At 40.2% G+C, this 20,918-nt stretch overlaps 1 long non-coding RNA gene across 2 annotated transcripts; it reads left to right on the plus strand.

The window, feature by feature from the left end:
- The first annotated feature begins 6,106 nt into the window (after positions 1-6,106).
- Positions 6,107-20,583, plus strand: LOC115922316. 2 transcript variants are annotated; one of them, XR_004063422.1, is made up of 3 exons: positions 6,107-6,441; positions 18,944-19,090; positions 20,210-20,583. It is a non-coding gene; the product is annotated as an uncharacterized LOC115922316 (long non-coding RNA). The 2 variants fall into 2 exon arrangements; XR_004063423.1 differs by lacking the exon at positions 6,107-6,441 and adding an exon at positions 9,189-9,432.
- The last annotated feature ends 335 nt before the right edge of the window (positions 20,584-20,918 follow it).

Consider the following 20,918-nt stretch of genomic DNA (forward strand, 5'->3'; position numbering starts at 1 on the left):
CCATGTCAATCAGCTATATTAGTGCCCTTTTGTGAGGCATTAATCCTCATTACTTTCAGTTATGACTTAAGGACGTACATGTAGGTCTTCTAGTTGATAAACATAGTAACATAGTAGCATACACATAGTAGCAGTCACGCAAGACAAACACTCGCAAGTTATTATTCAATAACATCTGAGAATGTATACTATTATCTAGATTTATTAGGCATAAATCATTGTCAAATCATTCCATAAATTGGGGTAAAAAAAATATTCCATTTTTGTGACCAACGGTGTATTTGAAACTAGTGAAGTGCATTTTTGAGTGGAAGCTGTTTAATTATCACATTATGACTTCAGCCAATCATTACTTTGTACATACATTATGTCAACTGACATTCTGTTTTTTATATCATCTTAGAAAATTTAGTATCTGGCTATTAATCTATGTTAGGATGGAAACATCCATGATTTGTATGCCTCCGCTACAAAGTAGCTGGATGCATTGTTTTCGGGTTGACCGTCCATCCGTACGTACTTTCTTCTTGTGATCACATTATCTTATGAACCGATTGATAGATTCCCGCTAAACTTAGGTCATGTACGTATCTTGTAGAGCCAATGAACTGATTAGATTTTGGGGTCAACTGGTGAAAGGTCACAGGCTCATTATGTATGCAAAAATAGCTTGTGATCACGTTATCTCAAGAACTGATCGATGGATTCCCGCCAAACTTGGGTCATGTATGTATCTTGCGGAGCCAATGAACTGATTAGATTTTGGTGTCACGAGGTCAAAAGTCACAGGGCTCGTTATGTATGCAAAAATAGCTCGTGATAATATTATCATTAGAACCGATGGATGGATTACCATCAAAGTCAAGACATGTAAGTATCTTGCAGAGTCAATGAACTGATTAGATTTTAGGGTCATGAGGTCAAAGATCAAAGGGTCATACATGTATATGAAAAATAGCTTGTAATTAATCACGATATTCTGAGAACCTGTTAATTACCATCAAACCTGAATTATAGAAATTGCCTCTGTTTTGGTTTGTAGAATTGCTCTATGCCGGAGGTATCATTTTCGACTGCACACAGTCCAAGATCCATCTAGTTTAATCCTGACATTAGAATTTGTAATATTATGTCTTCTGAAAGTAATTTTACAAAGAACCTTGATGGCATATCAATGGCATTGTATGAAATATTATGGTAAGGAGATAAGTTCTGTGTACAGAATGTTGCTTAGGGCAATACAATATAACAATATTCTATTTATAATTATATGCACTTGTGTTTTACGCTGTTGGCGTTATGGATTGTTGGAGTTTACACTTTATCGTCAATATAAAATCTTGTTAAAATGTATTTGTCTTGAAGTTAGTTATTCTATTTAATGTTTGCCAAAGTTACCAGATTGATTGGACTGAAATCAAATTGTATAAAAGAAAGAAATGTTTGCTGAACTTACAAGATTTTGTATGCTGCTTGATTAATCAAATTTTCTGTGTCATGTCTCAAGGTTTAAGGTACTATTCCAACAAACATGTATTTTAGCTACACATTGAATATAAGTGATTGAATTTGACAAAAATCTACCTTAAAGGGACTTGGTAACATTGTTTACATGAGAGAAAATGGTGCTCAGGTAGTGACTTCAATGCTAGATGTACAATTAAAGATAAAGAGTGAAAACAGTCCATTACTAATGATAAAAATTGGGAAAAACTGATCTGATCGATTCCTTAATACTCCTACCTACATGTATGTATTACAATTAATTTAATAAGATTTTAGGTGAATGCAATGAATTGGCTCTATATACCATTCTAGACATTTGAATGTTGAAAGATTTTGAGAATCCTGCCTTATGTCTATTTCATGGATATACAGTTTGTAAAATTCCAAAATGGATGGGAGAATTTACTGTTAAAGGGTGTCTCACAGTGACGCCTTCTAAGAAAACCATAAATATCTATGTGGTTTGAGAATTTTTTCAGGATTCGTTGCATGTTCGAGGGTTAGGACAGTAGAAGGAATATAATAAGTAACATTTCATACACAAATTACGCAGTTTTTTCATCAACCCACATTTATGTTACTGAGTCACTTTAAACAGTTGGAAATGTACGGGAATGTGTCGTACTAAACAGTTTTATTTAATAGTGTACTAAGACCCCTGTTACACATACGTCTGAAAGTGGACTGAGGCCGGCCCCGGGGCGGCTCGACGTATGTGTAACGTCAACTTTTTTGTAAAAAGCCGGACTGAGGCCAAGTGGACTCCGGGGCCGGCTTATAAGCAGAAGTGACGTGACCTGTCATCAAAACATCGGGCGCGCTTCGCCACCTTCTCTTATGTTATTCTTTGTTTTTATCATTCTATCACTTTCTCTTTCTGTCTTTCCTTATGTTATTCTTTATTTATTCCTTCTATTATGTTATTCTTTGTTTTTATCATTCTATCACTTTCTCTTTCTGTCTTTCCTTATGTTATTCTTTATTTATTCCTTCTATTATGTTATTCTTTGTTTTTATCATTCTATTACTTTCTCTTTCTGTCTTTCCTTATGTGATTCTTTGTTTTTATCATTTTATCCTTTTCTCTTTCTGTCTTTCCTTATGTTATTCTTTATTTATTCCTTCTATTATGTTATTCTTTGTTTTTATCATTCTATCACTTTCTCTTTCTGTCTTTCCTTATGTTATTCTTTGTTTTTATCATTCTATCACTTTCTCTTTCTGTCTTTCCTTATGTGATTCTTTGTTTTTATCATTCTATCCTTTTCTCTTTTTGTCTTTCCTCATGTTATTCTTTGTTTCTTCCTTCTATCACCTCTTATGTTATTCTTTGTTTTTTATCGTTCTATCACTTCTCTTTCTGTCTTTCCTCATGTTCTTCTTTATTTGTTCCTTCTATCACCTATTATGTTATTCTTTGTTTTTATCATTCTATCACTTTCTCTTTCTGTCTTTCCTTATGTGAAATGTTTTTATCATTCTATCGCTTTCTCTTTCTGTCTTTCCTTATGTTTTTCTTTGTTTCTTCCTTTTTTCATCTTTTCTCATGTTTTTCTTTGTTTTTATTATTCTATTACTTTGTCATTCTATCTTTCCTTATGTTATTTTTTTGTTTTTATCATTCTATCACATTATATCACTATAGACTCGGGGGGAGGGGGGGTGGTAATTACCATTTTTTCTTCTCCCAATTCGTGAAAATTCCCCCCCCCCCCCCCCCCGGATCCGCCACTGACAGAAACATTGAGGGGGGTTTAACCCCAAAAACACACCCCCTGCGTACGCGCCTGATATTATGTATCGTCATTGGAAGACAATCTGATTAGAGTTTCGGTAAGTAGGTCAATCATCAAATTACAGTTTTTGTCTCGCCTGCGTAGCAAAAAGCGAGACATAGGCACCGCTTTTCCGGTGGCGTTGACGGCGGCGTCAACATCAACAACTTAACCTACGGTTAAGTTTTTGAATTTCTGAAAGGACAAGTTCTTAGTCAATGAAACTTTGACTATAGCCCTTACAAAAAAAAATCTATGATATTCCTATGCCGCTCTATGGTGAATGGTATTTCTATGATATATTATATGGTAGAATATATTTCTATGGTATACCACACAATTGCTGAATGGTGGAGTTCTATGGTCAATGGTATCATTGATGCCGTCCTATGGTGTATGGTATTTCTATGATATATTATATGGTAGACTATATTTCTATGGTATTTCTGCTGAATGGTATCCCTATGGTGGAGGATATTTCAGTGGTAGCTCTATGGTGGATGATGACTTTATGGTATATTTATGGTGGTTATGTGACTCTATGGTGGCTCTAAAGTGAATGGTAGATCTATGGTGGCTGTAGGTGTATGGTTTTTCTACGGTATGTTATATGGTAGAATATATTTCTATGGTATTTCTGTTGAATGGTATCCTAGCTATGGTGGAGGATATTTCAGTGGTAGCTCTATGGTGGATGATGACTTTATGGTATATTAATGGTGGTTAGTGACTATATGGTGGCTCTAAAGTGAATGGTAGATCTATGGTAGCTCTATGGTGGCTGTATGGTGCCCGGCCCCCCCCCCCCCCACCACTCAGGGGTCGGAATGACCGCATGCGTGTTGCCAAAATGTCTGGTAAAGGGGTACTTTTCGTGTGACAAAATCCAGCCCGAGAATTGTAAAGGGGTGTATTTGACTTTTCACCCGGAGATTTCTTTAAAAAGGGGGTGTTTTTTTCTTTTTTTTCTCTCATCTCTTTGGATTCCTGAGAAATTATTCCGAATTTAGGGGGTACATTGAGCATTTTTCCTGATTTAGGGGGGTCTCCAAGGCAGGAAAAGCCTGCTAAAGGGGGGTTCGAAAATGTTGGCAGTCCTCAGGGGGTGCTTTCAAAATGAGGGAACGAGCATATGCGTACCCTAAATAACACTGAGTTGGGGGGGGGGGGCGGGTATGGTGTATGGTATTTCTACGGTACGATATATGGTAGAGTATATTTTATGGTATTTCAGTTGAATGGTATATCCCTGTGGTGTAAGATATTTTAGCAGTAGCTCTATGGTGGATGATGACTTTATGATATATTTCTAGTGGTTAGTGACTCCATGGTGGCTCTAACGTGGCACTTTTTACATAAAAAGGGCCCCTTTACTTTAAAAAGTGCCCCTATTATTTTTTTTAAAGTGCCCCTTTTCCTTCGATAAGTTCCGGTTTTCCTTTGCAATAAGTGTCCATTTTCCATTCTCATAAGTGCCCTTTTTCCATCTCTAGTAAGTGCCCCTTTTCAGATACGGGAAGTGCCCCTTTTCACTTTTGATAAGTGCCCCATTCACCTCTGATAATTTCCCTATTCAAATCTGAGAGGGGCCTTTCCCCTTTTAATAACTACCCCTTGTTTAACTCGGATAAGCGCACCTTATATTTTCACATGTGCCCCCTTTCCTTTCTAACAAGTGCCCCCATTTAAAAGAGAGCCCCTTCCCTTTATCATAAATGCCCCCTTTTCATCTATGAAAACAGTTACTTTTCATTCTTAATTCCCTCTTCATTAGTCCCCTTCCATCTCTAGTAAATGACCCTATTAAATTCTGAGAGGTACTTGTTTTATTTTGACAAGTGTCCCTTTTCCTCCTGATAAGTGCTCTTTTCATCTTCAATAACCGCCTCTTTTATTTTGCCCCATTTAAAAGAGAGCCCCTTCCCTTTATCATAAATGCCCCCTTATATATATTCCCTTCCTAATAAATGCTCTTTTTTGCCTTCTTTTAAGTGCCCCATCCCCTTCCCATAATTACCCCCTTTTCATCTCTTATAAGTGCCCCGTTTATCTTGACATGTGCCTCTTTTCTTTTTAATAATAGCCTGCACTTCCCCCTTCTCATAAATCCCCCCTTCCCCTCGTATTAAATGCCCCTATTAAAAACTGATCGGTGCCCCTTTTCGTACAACAAATGAACATTTCCCCTTATTATTAGTGCCCCTTTTTTCATTCTCATAAGTGCCCCTTTTCTTTTCACCTCAGATAATTACCCTTTAACAATGATACGTGCCCCATTTTCACCTTCTGATAATTACCCGTTGTAATTTGACATGTGCTCCTTTGATAAGTGTCCCCTTTTCCTCTCATCACGTGCCCCTAATTTCCAGCTACTAAGAGCAATATCGCCCAAAGCACACTCGCATTTCTAGATGTTATAATTATGGTACTTATCAAAGGTCTTTTCAGTCTTCTGTTATGATAATGTAATAAACCCATCAGGATTGGGTTTTTCTTCTTTATAATTGATGTAATTTTTCGCACTGCGACCTCACAAATCTTATTTATGAAGATAAAAAAATATTGAAATCATCCCTGATAATGTAATCACAATATAGGGGGTATATACGAATGTTTTTTTTTTAAATATATATTTTCGCTTTGAGATTTCCTTTTGTAGGTGCCCTATTTATTTTCTCCAGAAAGTGCCCTTTTTTTGGTGCCCCCCTCCCCCCCCCCACTTTGGAAGTCGCTCCACTGCCTCTGTTTACACTCAATTAGTCTCAATCAATTAAAGAAATCATTAAATAAAAAATTCTAAACCAAATTGTAACAAGTAATGTATATCAGCAGAAAGTACAAGGGCTGCCCAAGATTTGAATAACTCTTCTAGCCGTTGGTCTCCAATTTCTACTCACTGAAAATGCTTCGCAAAACTCCAAAATATGTGAGGAAGAGGAAGGTGTTCAAAGGAGATCAATACCAGATATTACAGAAGAGTAACATGAATGCTGGAGAGGTGCCAGAAGAACTAACAGCTAATTCAGAGATCAAGGAAGCTTTCCCTGAATAAGTGTTTGGACAGCCCTATTTTTGGCCCTGGTCCCACATGTGAAGATCCGCGTCATTAGTGGCCCACAACTTGCAGCTGCTTTGCAAAAGGCTCACGTGTGTCTGGGAGGTATGTACTTACTATCAAACAATATTTTTAGTTTGCGAACTGTCACTTTGAGATTGTATTGCATGCTCAAGGGGTGAATGGCTCAAAAAGCCAAATCAAATGATTAAGAATAGAGTAACTAAAGGAGGGGGTAATCGACCATCACCAGTTTTCGGCCGATCCGTTGGCTGCATATGGTAGAGTAAAGGAGCCGGTAATCGGCCAGCTCCCGTTTTCGGCCGATTGGTTGGATGCAAGGTAAAATCACTCTAAAATACATCGCATAATAGCATAACACATATCCCACACATACCATACCATACCAGAGTCACTGAAGAACCACATTTGCAATGGAAAATATATCCTAATATATCACATTTTAGCGATGTAATCGGCGGTCCCGCTCCCCGAATCTGAAAAATTATGTATCTTACGCGTGTAAGGAATATGGGTACCATAAAATGAGCTTTATTTCAAGCATTTTTCAGATTTAGAGTCCAATTTTGTGTGAGACGCAAGCTCAAAAGTATCTCATCGCATGTATTTAATCAATGCAGCCGGATACCGCAGCGCACACGATATCTCTGTCTAATTCAGATTCCAATTTCTGATCACCGCAGCCCAGATAACAATACGGCGTTGGGCCAACGTCGGCCACGGTCGGCAGGGTCGCAGTCGGCAAGCCAACGTTGGCTAATCGTTGGGCCATCGTCGCCATTTTTTACTGATAAATGGTGGCTATTGGTTGGCTCATTCGACGTTGGGCCAATGTTGGCTGAACGTTGGTCCATTGTCGCCATTTTCAATGATAAATGGTGGCTATTGGTTGGCTATTCGACGATTGGGCCAATGTTGGCTGAACGTTGGTCCATTGTCGCCATTTTCACTGATAAATGGTGTAGGCTTGAGTCGGTACGGTCGATCACACCGGGACCCGACCGTTGCCGTCGGGTCCCGGTTTCGTTTTTTGAGAACCGACGCTCCGAAAAAAATAACGAAATATGTAAGAAATTGCAGTTTTGCACACCACTAAAATCATTCCACCTTAAAACTTAAGTATTTAATTGTTACCAATCATATTCATTTTTTTAATATTTATTTTGTCTTTAAAAAATAATATGATCGGTATATTGAAAAGAAGAATTTTTTAGAAAGCTGTTTTCTTATTGTAACATTCATAGTTTTTGACCAGATTTATTCAACTTGCATAAATTAAAATGGCGGCTCGAATGTTGTCTTGCTGTTTTTGCCTCAGTTTTTTTTACTTTTAGAGGCACGATAATGGCACTAAACATAGCCAATTATGGATGAAAATAATATCAAATGGAAGAATATACCGATCTGAGCCGAGGTATGCATGTGTTGATTTATTTGATTGATAAAAAAGGTCACTTTTAAGGGACATACTGATGATAAAATTGATATGCGCTTTTTATAGAGGCAAGTGACAAATCCTGCGAGCTGATTTCGGGACACCGGGTCCCGATCGGTACAACGCCGTCGGGACCCGGTTTATGAAAATCCCGACATGACTCAGGCCTAAAATGGTGGCTATTGGTTGGATATTCGACGTTGGTCCATTGTCGCCATTTCCACTGATAAATGGTGGCTATTGGTTGGCTATTCGACGTTGGGCCAATGTTGGCTGAACGTTGGTCCATTGTCGCCATTTTCACTGATAAATGGTGGCTATTGGTTGGCTATTCGACGTTGGGCCAATGTTGGCTGAACGTTGGTCCATCGTCGCCATTTTCACTGATAAATGGTGGCTTTTGGTTGGCTATTCGAGGTTGGGCTATTGTTGGTTCAATGTTGGTCCATTGTCGCCATTTTCACTGATAAATGGTGTCTTTGGGTTGGCTATTCGACGTTGGGCCAATGTTGCCTAAATGTTGGTCCATCGTCTCAATTATCACAGATAAATATTGGTTATTAGTTGGCTATTCGACGTTGGGCTAACGTTGGCTCATTGTCGCCATTTTCACTGATAAATGGTGGCTTTTGGTTGGCTATTCGACGTTGGGCCAATGTTGGCTAAACGTTGGTCCATTGTCGCCATTTTCACTGATAAATGGTGGCTATTGGTTGGCTATTCGATGTTGGGCCAATGTTGGCTGAACGTTGGTCCATTGTCTCAAATATTACTGATAACTGTTGGCGTTTGGTTGGCTATTCGACGTTAGGCCAATGTTGGCTGAAAGTTGGACCATCGTCTCAATTTTAACTTATAAATGTTGGCTGTTGGTTGGCTATTCGGCGTTGGGCCAATGTTGGCTTCATGTTGGTCCATCGTCTAAATTTTATCTTTTAAATGGTGGCTTTGGGTTGGCTATTCGACGTTGGGCTAACGGCTGAACGTTGGTCCATCGTCTCAATTTTAAATTTTAAATGTTGGCTTTTGGCTGGCCATTCGATGTTGGGCCAATGTTGGCTGAACGTTGGTCCATCGTCTCAATTATTACTGTTAAATTGTGGCTGTTGGTTGGCTATTCGACGTTTGGCTATTAACGTTGGCTCAATGTTGGTCAATCGTTTCAAATTTTACTGAGAAATGGTGGATATGTTGGCAGGCCTTAAATTTCAGTATTTTTAGGGCAAGGCCACTTTTCTGTAGGGCACATTCCTATATTACAGCACAAATAGGAAGAATTGGAAAGGGCACCAAAAATCTCCAAGGCCAATGGGAGGGGCATTGAGGCCAATCAAGGGGGCATCCAAGGCCATGGCCTTGGTGGCCTTGGATTAATTTAAGCCCTGTGTTGGCTAATATACGCGACGTTGGGCCAACCTTGGCTTAATAACGTTGGTCTATATCGTCTCCATCTTTACTGATAAATAGTGCATGTATATATATTGGTTGGCTATATGACGTTGGGCCAACGTAGCAAATACGACCTAGTACCGCTACATCCGGGTAAAAAAAATTGCATGTGCTCATGCAATTGCAACGTACGTCAGCCATATCCTGTCCATTTGTCTGGATCAGTTGCCGGGGAGTACCAACACTGCATGGTAAATGAATGATTTTCTTTCTCTTTCAACGTTATTTTTGTGAGCATGTCGCGTGAAACTGATAAATTGTATAGTGCGAGAACTCCCCGTCACAAAGCGAGGGAAATAGCATGAGAAATTGTTAAAGTAATCATTGATAATTCCCTGTCCAAGTGAAAGTGAGTACGAGTGTACCGCTCGGCGGGCTTTCATCGAAAGGGTGCGGTACGGCGCGGTGTGGTGTGCTCAACGCACCCATTCGATAAAAGAGGGGGGTCTTTTCTCGAAAGGGTGCGTTGAGAGCGGAGTACCGTTTTAACACACCCTTTCGATAAAAGCGGGGGGGCTTTTCTCGAAAGGGTGCGTCGACTAGTCTTTCGCATCAGTCGTTTAAAATGAGGATCTGGGACAGAAGGTAATAGTTGCCAATTTAAGTATATCGATTATCGAAAATGTATTAAATAAAATGGAATGGTCTTGATTACAGAGTGGTCTCTTTCGTTATTACTATGTTGATGGGGGAGACAGAGAGAAGGGAAAAAGGGAAAGGGAAAGGGAAGATAAAAGGAAAAAAAGAAGAATAAGAAGAAAAGAGGGAAACGGGGGGGGGGGGGGGGGGGGGGGGGCTCTTGCCTCCTCTCCCTCCTCCCATCCCCCCCCCCCCCCCCCCCCGCCAAAAAATAAGTAAGAGAGAGAGAGAGAGATTGGAAAGCGAAAGGAAAAGAGAAGATAAAAGGAAAGAAAGAAGAGGAAAAAGGAAAGAAGAAAAGATGGAAACGGGGGCGAAGGGCTCTTGCCCTCCCCCTCCCCCCCCCCCCCCCCGCCAAAAATAAATCAGAGAGAGAAGGGAAAGGGAAAGAAAATATGAAAGGAAAGAAAGAAGAGGAATAAGAATAAGAAAAGAGGGAAACGGGGGCGAAGGGCTCTTGCCTCCTCCGCCCCCCCCCCCCCCCCCGCCAAAAAATAAATAAGAGAGAGAGAGAGAGAGAGAGAAGGAAAGGGAAAAAAAAGATAAAAGGAAAGAAAGAAGAGGAAGAAGAATTTGTGTCCTGCCAGTGTCACAAATAGATATAAAAATATGCTCATCTGACGATATTTGATGTATAAAACCCCTCACCTTCTTGGGGCTCCGCCCCTTGGATCCAACACCAATTTGTGTCCTCCCAATGTCACAAATAGATATAAAAATATGCTCATCTGACCGTTATTTATTGCCCAAAACCCCTGAGCTTCCGGGTGCTCCACCCCCTTGACCCCACGCCAATTCGTGACCCCTGTGTCACAAATAATAAGGTATAAAATAATAATAATTTAATGTACAAAACTCCTGAGCTTCTGGGGGCTCCGCCCCCTGGACCCAACTCCAAATTGTGTCCTGCCACTGTCACAAATAAGGTATGAAATTATGCTCATCCGACATTAATTTTGATGTTTAATACCCCTGAGCTTCTGAGGGCTCCGCCCTGTGAAAAAAACGTGTAAAAAAACACGTTAATTTTACCATTTTGGGGAGATAGGCCCCCCCCCTCCCTGGCGTTCAAGGGGGGGGGGGGGGTACGATTTTTCAAATTTTCGAGGGCCCCAAAAAAAGATTAGTGCTCTCTAGTAATTTCGCGACTACTCCGGAACCGTGGCACATATAAAGTTTTTCTGTCATGACTTTTTTCTTTCGAGTCTTACGCATCTTTTGAAAAAATTTTTTGTTGAAAATTGGACGTATAGTTGCGGAGTCACGTGACCTTTTGTTTTTGCATGTCAGCCCTAAAATCGCTCATTTTTGTGATTTATGTACCAAACATATGGAAATACCATTTATTCTTTTAAAAAAAGAGAAATCATTGGTTATTTGGTCTTGTTTTCAAGTTAATGTGTTTGTTTTGGGGTCAAAATAGTTGAATTGTGGTTAGAAATGAAATAAAACAACAAAAACAATATAATACATAAATACAAATTATCAAAACAAGAGATAACATAGGGATAAACTGGCTCTTCCAACTTTGTTGTCGTATTATTATTCTAACGAATATATGTAGTGAAAAAGAACGCTTGAATATGAATTATAAATGATTTATGGGTAAAAATGTGAATTCTCTGACCTTGTTTGCATAAATTACCATAAATATCCAAATGAGTGAATTTTTCAAAACATTGAAATTACCATAGTTTTTTTATACACTTCACTTGACATTCATGCACATTTTCGCGGCGATCGGCTGTGAAACGGCCGAGATCTGAGGGGGGACCCCCCCCCCCCACCCTCAAGTCTACTCCAATCACATTGAAAAAAAGTATGACTTAAATCATCTCTCTCATCATTATACCGCTATAGTATTCATGTTTATTATTTATTTTCCTTCCATTAAACAAGTTCATAGAGAAAATCTCTCTGCAACATTAAAAAAGAATCTTCATTAATATGTCTTAATTTGTATTGATAGCCTTGTGGTCGCCAACAGTGGCGTAGGTAGGGGCGTCTCCAAAAGGGGGTGTGGGGTGCGACACCCCCCACCTGTCAGGATATTGTCTGTAAAATTGCGCTGCCGTCGGGGAAAAAAGAGAAAAGGGGGAGGGGAAAAAAGAGAGGGGAAAGGAAAAAGATAAAGAAAGAAAGAGAAAAACAAAAAAGAGGGAGAATAGGAAAGAAAGGAAAAGAAAGAAAAAAAAGGAGACAAGAGCCCTTTGCCCCCGTTTCCCTCTTTTCTTCTTCTTCCACTTCTTTCTTTCCTTTTATCTTCTCTTTCCCTTTCCTTCTCTCTCTCTCTTATTTATTTTTTGGCGGGGGGGGGGGGAGGAGGCAACAGCCCTTCGCTCCCGTTTCCCTCTTTTCTTCTTATTCTTCTTCCTCTTCTTTCTTTCCTTTTATATTTTCTTTCCCTCTCCCTTCCCTCTCCCTCTCTTATTTATTTTTTGGCGGGAGGGGGGGGGAGAGGTAAGAGCCTTTTGCCCATCCCCCGTTTCCCTCTTTTCTTATTCTTTTTCCTCTTCTTTCTTTCCTTTTATACTTTCTTTCCCTCTCCCTTCCCTCTCCCTCTCTTATTTATTTTTTTGGCGGGAGGGGGGAGGCAAGAGCCCTTCGCCCCTTTCCCCTTTTCTTCTTCTTCCACTTCTTTCTTTCCTTTTATCTTCTCTTTCCCTTTCCTTCTCTCTCTCTCATTTATTTTTTGGCGGGGGGGGGGGGGGAGGAGGCAACAGACCTTCGCCCCCGTTTCCCTCTTTTCTTCTTATTCTTCTTCCTCTTCTTTCTTTCCTTTTATATTTTCTTTCCCTCTCCCTTCCCTCTCCCTCTCTTATTTATTTTTTTGGCGGGAGGGGGGAGGCAAGAGCCCTTCGCCCCCGTTTCCCCCTTTTCTTCTTCTTCCACTTCTTTCTTTCCTTTTATCTTCTCTTTCCCTTTCCTTCTCTCTTCTCTTTCCCTTTCCTTCTCTCTCTCTCATTTATTTTTTGGCGGGGGGGGGGGGGGGGAGGAGGCAACAGCCCTTCGCCCCCGTTTCCCTCTTTTCTTATTCTTCTTCCTCTTCTTTCTTTCCTTTTATATTTTCTTTCCCTCTCCCTTCCCTCTCCCTCTCTTATTTATTTTTTGGGCGGGGGGGGGGGGGGGGGGGGGGGGAGGCAACAGCCCTTTGCCCCCATTTCCCTCTTTTCTTCTTATTCTTCTTCCTCTTCTTTCTTTCCTTTTATATTTTCTTTCCCTCTCCCTTTCCCTTCTCTCTCTTATTTATTTTTTGGTGGGGGGGGAGGGAGGAGGCAAGAGCCCTTCGCCCCCGTTTCCCTCTTTTCTTATTCTTTTTCCTCTTCTTTCTTTCCTTTTATTTTCCCTTTCTCTAATTTCCTTCTTTTTTTTTTCCTTCTCTCTGTCTCCCCCATCAACATAGTAATAACGAAAGAGACCACTCTGTAATCAAGACGGCGTAAATATTCATAATTGAATGACACACGCCCTTAAAACTAAAACAACAACAACAACCATTCCATTTTATACATTCGATATACTTAAATTGGCAACTATTACCTTCTGTCCCAGATCCTCATTTTAAACGACTGATGCGAAAGACTAGTCGACGCACCCTTTCGAGAAAAGCCCCCACGCTTTTATCGAAAGGGTGTGTTAAAACGGTACTCCGCTCTCAACGCACCCTTTCGAGAAAAGTCCCCCCTCATTTATCGAATGGGTGCGTTGAGCACACCACACCGCGCCGCACCGCACCGCACCCTTTCGATGAAAGCCTGCTCGGCGTACGCTTAGCATGCACACCCGCTGCGTGCAATTGAAGTGTGAGTGATGGCTATGCGGATGGGCTTTCATCGAAAGGGTGCGGTGCGGTGCGGCGCGGTGTGGTGTGCTCAACGCACCCATTCGATAAAAGAGGGGGGCCTTTTCTCGAAAGGGTGCGTTGAGAGCGGAGTACCGTTTTAACACACCCTTTCGATGAAAGCGGGGGGGCTTTTCTCGAAAGGGTGCGTCGACTAGTCTTTCGCATCAGTCGTTTAAAATGAGGATCTCGCACAGAAGGTAATAGTTGCCAATTTAAGTATATCGAAAATGTATTAAATAAAATGGAATGGTCTTGATTACAGAGTGGTCTCTTTCGTTATTACTATGTTGATGGGGGAGACAGAGAGAAGGAAAAAAGGGAAAGGGAAGATAAAAGGAAAGAAAGAAGAATAAGAAGAGAAGAGGGAAACGGGGGGGGGGGGGGCGAAGGACTCTTGCCCCCCCCCCCCCCCCGCCAAAAAATAAATCAGAGAGAGAGAGAAGGGAAAGGGAAAGGGAAAGAGAAGATAAAAGGAAAGAAAGAAGAGGAAGAAGAAGAAAAGATAGAAACGGGGGCAAAAGGCTTTTGCCTCCTCCCCCCCCCCCCCGCCAACAAATAAATAGTAGAGAGAGAGAGATAGAGAGAAGGGAAAGGGAAAGGGAAAGAAAATATAAAAGGAAAGAAAGAAGAAGAAGAAGGAAAGAGGGAAACGGGGGAAGGGCGAAAGGGAGAGAGAGAGAGAGAGAGAGAAGGGAAAGGGAAATGGAAAGAGAATATAAAAGGAAAGAAAGAAGAAGAAGAAGAATAAAAAGAAAAGAGGGAAACGGGGGCGAAGGGCTCTTGCCTCCTCCCCCCCCCCGCCAACAAATAAATAGGAGAGAGAGAGAGAGAGAGAGAAGGGAAAGGGAAAGAAAATATAAAAGGAAAGAAAGAAGAAGAAGAAGGAAAGATGGATACGGAGGAAGGGCGAAAGGTTCTTACCTCCCCCCCACCCCCTCCCGCCAAAAAAAATAAATAACAGAGAGAGAGAGAAGGGAGAGGGAAAGAAAATCTAAAAGGAAAGAAAGAAGAGGAAAAAGAAAGAAGAAAAGAGGGAAACGGGGGCGAAGGGCTGTTGCCTCCTCCCCCCCCCCCCCCGGCAAAAAATAAATAAGAGAGAGAGAGAGAGAGAGAAGGGAAAGGGAAAGGGAAAGGGAAAGAGAAGATAAAAGGAAAGGAAAAAGAGGGAAACGGGGGCGAAGGGCTCTTGCCCCCCCCCCCCCCCCCCCGCCAAAAAATAAAAAAAGAGAGAGAAGAGAGAAGGGAGAGGGAAAGAAAATCTAAAAGGAAAGAAAGAAGAAAAGAGGGAAACGGGGGCGAGGGCTGTTGCCTCCTCCCCCCCCCCCCCCCGGCAAAAAATAAATAAGAGAGAGAGAGAGAGAGAGAGAAGGGAAAGGGAAAGGGAAAGAGAAGATAAAAGGAAAGGAAAAAGAGGGAAACGGGGGCGAAGGGCTCTTGCCCCCCCCCCCGCCAAAAAATAAAAAAAAGAGAGAGAGAGAGATAGAGAAGGGAAAGGGAAAGGGAAAGAGGAAAGAAAATATAAAAGGAAAGAAAGAAGAGGAAGAAGAATAAAAGAGGGTAACGGGGGCAAAGGGCTCTTGCCTCCTTTCTTTCCTATTCTCCCGCTTTTTCGTTTTTCTCTTTCTTTCTTTTCTTTCTTCTCTTTTCTTTCCTTTCTTTTCTTTTTTTCTTTTCTTTTTCTTTTTTTCTTTTCTTTCCCTTTTACTCTCTTTTTTCCCCTCCCCCTTTTCTCTTTTTTCCCGACGGCAGCGCAATTTTACCGACAATATCCTGACAGGTGGGGGGGGGGTGTCGCACCCCCACACCCCCTTTGGAGACGCCCCTGCCTTCGCCACTGTTGGCGACCACAAGGCTATCAATACAAATTAAGACATATTAATGAAGATTCTTTTTTAATGTTGCAGAGAGATAAGTATTTTCTCTATGAACTTGTTTAATGGACAATAAATAATATTAAAAACATGAATACTATAGCGGTATAATGGTGAGATGATTTAAGTCATACTTTTTTTCAATTTGATTGGAGTGGACTTGAGGGTGGGGGTGGGGGTCCCCCTAAGATCTCGGCCGTTTCACAACCGATCGCCGCGAAAATGCATATTTATGGTAATTTATGCAAACAAGGTCAGAGAATTCACGTTTTTACCCATAAATCATATATAATTCATATTCGAGCGTTCTTTTTCACTTCATATATTCGTTAGAATAATAATACGACAACAAAGTTGGAAGAGCCAGTTTATCCCTAAGTTATCTCTTGTTTTGATAATTTGTATTTATGTATTATATTATTTTGTTATTTCATTTCATTTCTAACCACAATTCAACTATTTTTACCCAAAATCAAACATTAACTTGAAACAAGACCAAATAACCAATGTTTTATCTTTTTTTTAAAGAATAAATGGTATTTCCATATGTTTGGTACATAAATCACAAAAATGAGCGATTTTAGGGCTGACATGCAAAAACAAAAGGTCACGTGACTCCGCAATTATACGTCCGATTTTCAACAAAAAAATGTTTCAAAAGATGCGTAAGACTCGAAAACGGTAAAAATTAACGTGTTTTTTTTACACGTTTTTTTCACAGGGCGGAGCCCTCAGAAGCTCAGGGGTATTAAACATCAAAATTAACGTCGGATGAGCATAATTTTATACCTTATTTGTGACAGTGGCAGGACACAATTTGGAGTTGGGTCCAGGGGGCGGAGCCCCCAGAAGCTCAGGAGTTTTGTCCATTAAATAATTATTATTTTATACCTTATTTGTGACACAGGGGTCACGAATTGGCGTGGGGTCCAGGGGGCGGAGCACCCGGAAGCTCAGGGGTTTTGGGCAATAAATAACGGTCAGATGAGCATATTTTTATATCTATTTGTGACACTGGAAGGACACAAATTGGTGTTGGATCCAAGGGGCGGAGCCCCAAGAAGGTGAGGGGTTTTATACATCAAATTATCGTCAGATGAGCATATTTATATATCTATTTGTGACACTGGCAGAACACAAATTCTTCTTCCTCTTCCTCTTCTTTCTTTCCTTTTATCTTCTCTTTCCCTCTCCTTCTCCAACATAAGATGCAAGACGGATATATATCGACTCACCTTCTTTCCAAGAACCATACGGGCCTGGAATTTACTTCCCCCCCCCCAGCATCTTTGCCTGCGACGCAGTCGAAACCTTCAAAGCCAGACTGGAAGCCATCCAAGGGGGTAATATAATCATAGTCCCTCCCCACAACTGCAATGTGATGGGACTTAATTCTAAAATGTTCTAGAAGCAACAAACACTCTCTCTCGAACGATAACGTTCTTATTGGTCATCTTCATATCCCTCTTGAGGATCAGGACCAGGATCAGAACAGATTCTCTCTCTCTCTCTCTTATTTATTTTTTGGCGGGGGGGGGGGGGGAGGAGGAGGCAAGAGCCCTTCGCCCCTGTTTCCCTCTTTTCTTATTCTTTTTCCTCTTCTTTCTTTCCTTTTATATTTTCTTTCCCTTTCCCTTCACTCTCTCTCTCTCTTATTTATTTTGTTGGCGGGGGGGGGGGGGGGAAGAGCCCTTCGCCCTTCCCCCGTTTCCCTCTTTCCTTCTTATTCCTCTTCTTTCTTTCCTTTTATATTTTCTTTCCCTCTCCCTTCTCTCTCTCTTATTTATTTTTGGCGGGGGGGGGGGGAGGGCAAGAGCCCTTCGCCCCCGTTTCCCTCTTTTCTTCTTATTCTTCTTCCTCTTCTTTCTTTCCTTTTATCTTCTCTTTCCCTTTCCCTTCTCTCTCTCTCTGATTTATTTTTTGGCGGGGGGGGGGGGGGGGGGGGCAAGAGCTTTCCCTTCCCCCCTTCGTTTCCCTCTTCTCTTCTTATTCTTCTTTCTTTCCTTTTATCTTCCCTTTCCCTTTTTTCCTTCTCTCTGTCTCCCCCATCAACATAGTAATAACGAAAGAGACCACTCTGTAATCAAGACCATTCCATTTTATTTAATACATTTTCGATATACTTAAATTGGCAACTATTACCTTCTGTGCGAGATCCTCATTTTAAACGACTGATGCGAAAGACTAGTCGACGCACCCTTTCGAGAAAAGCCCCCCCCCGCTTTCATCGAAAGGGTGTGTTAAAACGGTACTCCGCTCTCAACGCACCCTTTCGAGAAAAGGCCCCCCTCTTTTATCGAATGGGTGCGTTGAGCACACCACACCGCGCCGCACCGCACCACACCCTTTCGATGAAAGCCATGCGGATGGCTATGATGGGGGCCGAAGTGTCGGCAGCAGATGCATTGAGTGTTTGCCGTGATAAATGTTAATATGTTCCTGACTTAGAGGTAGACCTAGGTGATGTATTGATGCATCATGTTGCAGCGTCCGTGACAGTGATGATGTTCATCCCAATATGCAATATCGACCATGAATCAAATGATTGTGAATTTGTTGGTGTTACAAGTGTTGAAGGTGCTGATGCATTGTTGGAAAGACCAATTGAATCAAATAATGATCTTGATATATAGAGCTGAATGGGAAGACGCATCATTTTTTTATGCATATCTAAATGATATTATAGTCTCTGATACTTTCAGATTTAGAAGTAGGTCTATACTATACTCTGTAGTAGCTCAATATATGCTGATGATGATTCAGTTCGAAAAGGAATAAATTACGAGATTGGGCTGTGAATTCAGATATCCCGCTAGTACATGTTTCTAGCCTCCTGAAATCTTACAAGGGAGTGTGCCAAGTCTGCCAAAATATGCAAGAACTTTGTATCAACACATTTAGTGGATTGTGAGTGTGATAAGAAAGAGGTAGCTGGTGGGAATTACCCTCATTTTGGCATTTGCAATCATTTAAAGTCGCAATTGGCCAAGAACCTCAATTTGAACAAATAGTAAATAGGAAAAACTAGTGGGGGCGGGGGTAACACTGATCGATCCCATAATTTTCATTCACAATTTTCATTCACAAATTTGATTATTGCTGCATTTTTATTCTCATTTTCAAATTAGTTTTTATTGTTTATGCACATGTATATTAAATTGCTATAATTTGAACTGAAGGTAAATATTCTAATTATTTATTTCAAAATTCTGACGTTCTTTATTAATACATTCAATTCTATATAGCTCTTCCAAATCCCAATACTTTTTTCTCCTATAATCCCTGCAATTCTGAAATTTAAATATTAAATCCTGCATTTCATATCGTCAACTTCACAACAAATTCCAGATTCCTCTACCCGTCCAGATCCAGCTATACCTCGATCATCCAGAACAGCATCAACAGCACCAAGGACCCCTTCGACATCGACCCCATCAACCTCCAGAACACTGTCGACCCCAACGACCCCATTGACCTCAACATTCAGAAATATGGGTATGTCATTTGGCATTTTATTCATTTTGTATTTAGTTATACATGTAGACAGGATAGCACTTCTTAGTATTCGTTATAGTTGTGCCCTGCACACAAAGTACAAATGTACCGGATTAATGTACGTTTGTGTAGGAAATAGATGCTAACAAATGCTAGTATCTTTTTCCTGATTATATTGAGAAACTGCATTGTGATCACTTACAAAACTATTCAACAACAAAAAATCATGAAATACTGCTTATAGCAGTATTTTGTTGGAAACAATTCTGAATGCAGGGTGCCACAAAAAACAAAACACAGTCAATTGATTTGTTTCTTGTATAAGCAACTAACGATATAGCTTTGTGTTTTTGTTTCTACTTTGAAGCCCCTCGAGCTCTCTCAAGTATTGGGAGCTTACGTAAATACAAAAAAAAAGTATTGGGAGCTTCACATTTCACTTCAATTTTATAATGATGTGAAAGAGAATGCCACTCTTCTTCAAACATTTTTCCTAAAAATTAGAAAGAATACAAACTTACTAATTAAGGGTTTTGTGTTGTATGCAGAAAATGCAAATTTTGTATTCTTTCATCCATATTCTACTTCAAACACATTTGTTAGGGCAATATTCTATTTGCAGAAGTGTCCGGGTGTTAATGACATCCTCTTTTATATCATACCATTTAAGTGAGATTGTGCCATCTATTCTTTGGCTAATGTTGGGATCCAACACTTAAGAGGGGCTTTAAACTGTTATCAATCAAGCATCTCAACACTGAGCAAACAGATACTATAAATTAGTTCTTTCTATTGAAGAATATTACTGCCATTTTACCTCAAATGTATATTTCCTTTGTTAAGAAGAGTGTTTGATGCTATTCTAATTAAACAAGACAAAAATAAATCCATTCCTTTCTAATTTCCATACGTCTGGGTCATTCGCTCTAAAGTTTGAACGAAGTTATTTTCATGACAAAGTACTTCTATCCATGAAATTTCATCAAAACTAGGGAGGATGTGCCACTCAGGACTACTTCCCTTGAATGCCGTACTATTTGATTAATATCCGTACTATTTCAAGGTGATGTTTCCATGATCTGCTTTTAAATCTTGTTCTTGTTCTTTTTTTTGCCGCAGATGTCGAAGTTGTACCACCACAAGCTAGACAAGATTTTGATTCCGACTAACCCATTCTTTAAAGGTCCATTGCCTTAGGAAATTAAAACTTTTATGTCTTGTATCAAGACCCTTTTAAAGCAACATAATAGCAATTGTTTCATAAATAAATGCCTCCTTATATTTTTTACAAATTTTTGAAACCTCTCCAAGTTGCTCGTCTAATGGTGGACCCCGCCCCTTACAATTCTCAGAGTTCCTCGGAATGATTGACCAAAGGATTAGTGATGTTATATCAAGAACGATCTCCGCTTAGGCAAGCTACGGTGCTTGCTAGCCAGCTCTGCAGGCATTATGTTTTGTACACAAACATAAACAATAACTTTTGTTATTAAATAGTGTGCATTATGTTTTGTACACAAACATAAACAATAACTTTTGTTATTAAATAGTGTGCTATGCATCTTTACTTGTTATTTGTTGTGGTGAAATTTCACTAATGGCCCAATTTTAAAAAGAGAGCTATACCATGAGTCGAAGAAGGTCGTAATTGATTTGAATGCCTATATAACGTGTGAACTAAATGTATGCTATAAAGAATTTCAAAGGTAAGAAAAAATATTTCATATATCTAAGTGACTGAATGTTTTTCGTACTACCTTCTTCTCAATTTAAAGAAATATTGAAAGTGGTATACCAGAGTGAAGAAACTTGTGTTTTTCCCTTTACA

The sequence above is a fragment of the Strongylocentrotus purpuratus genome, unplaced genomic scaffold (genome assembly GCF_000002235.5).
Source record: "Strongylocentrotus purpuratus isolate Spur 01 unplaced genomic scaffold, Spur_5.0 spur5_scaffold_11, whole genome shotgun sequence".
In the NCBI taxonomy this organism is placed as follows: Eukaryota; Metazoa; Echinodermata; class Echinoidea; order Camarodonta; family Strongylocentrotidae; genus Strongylocentrotus; species Strongylocentrotus purpuratus.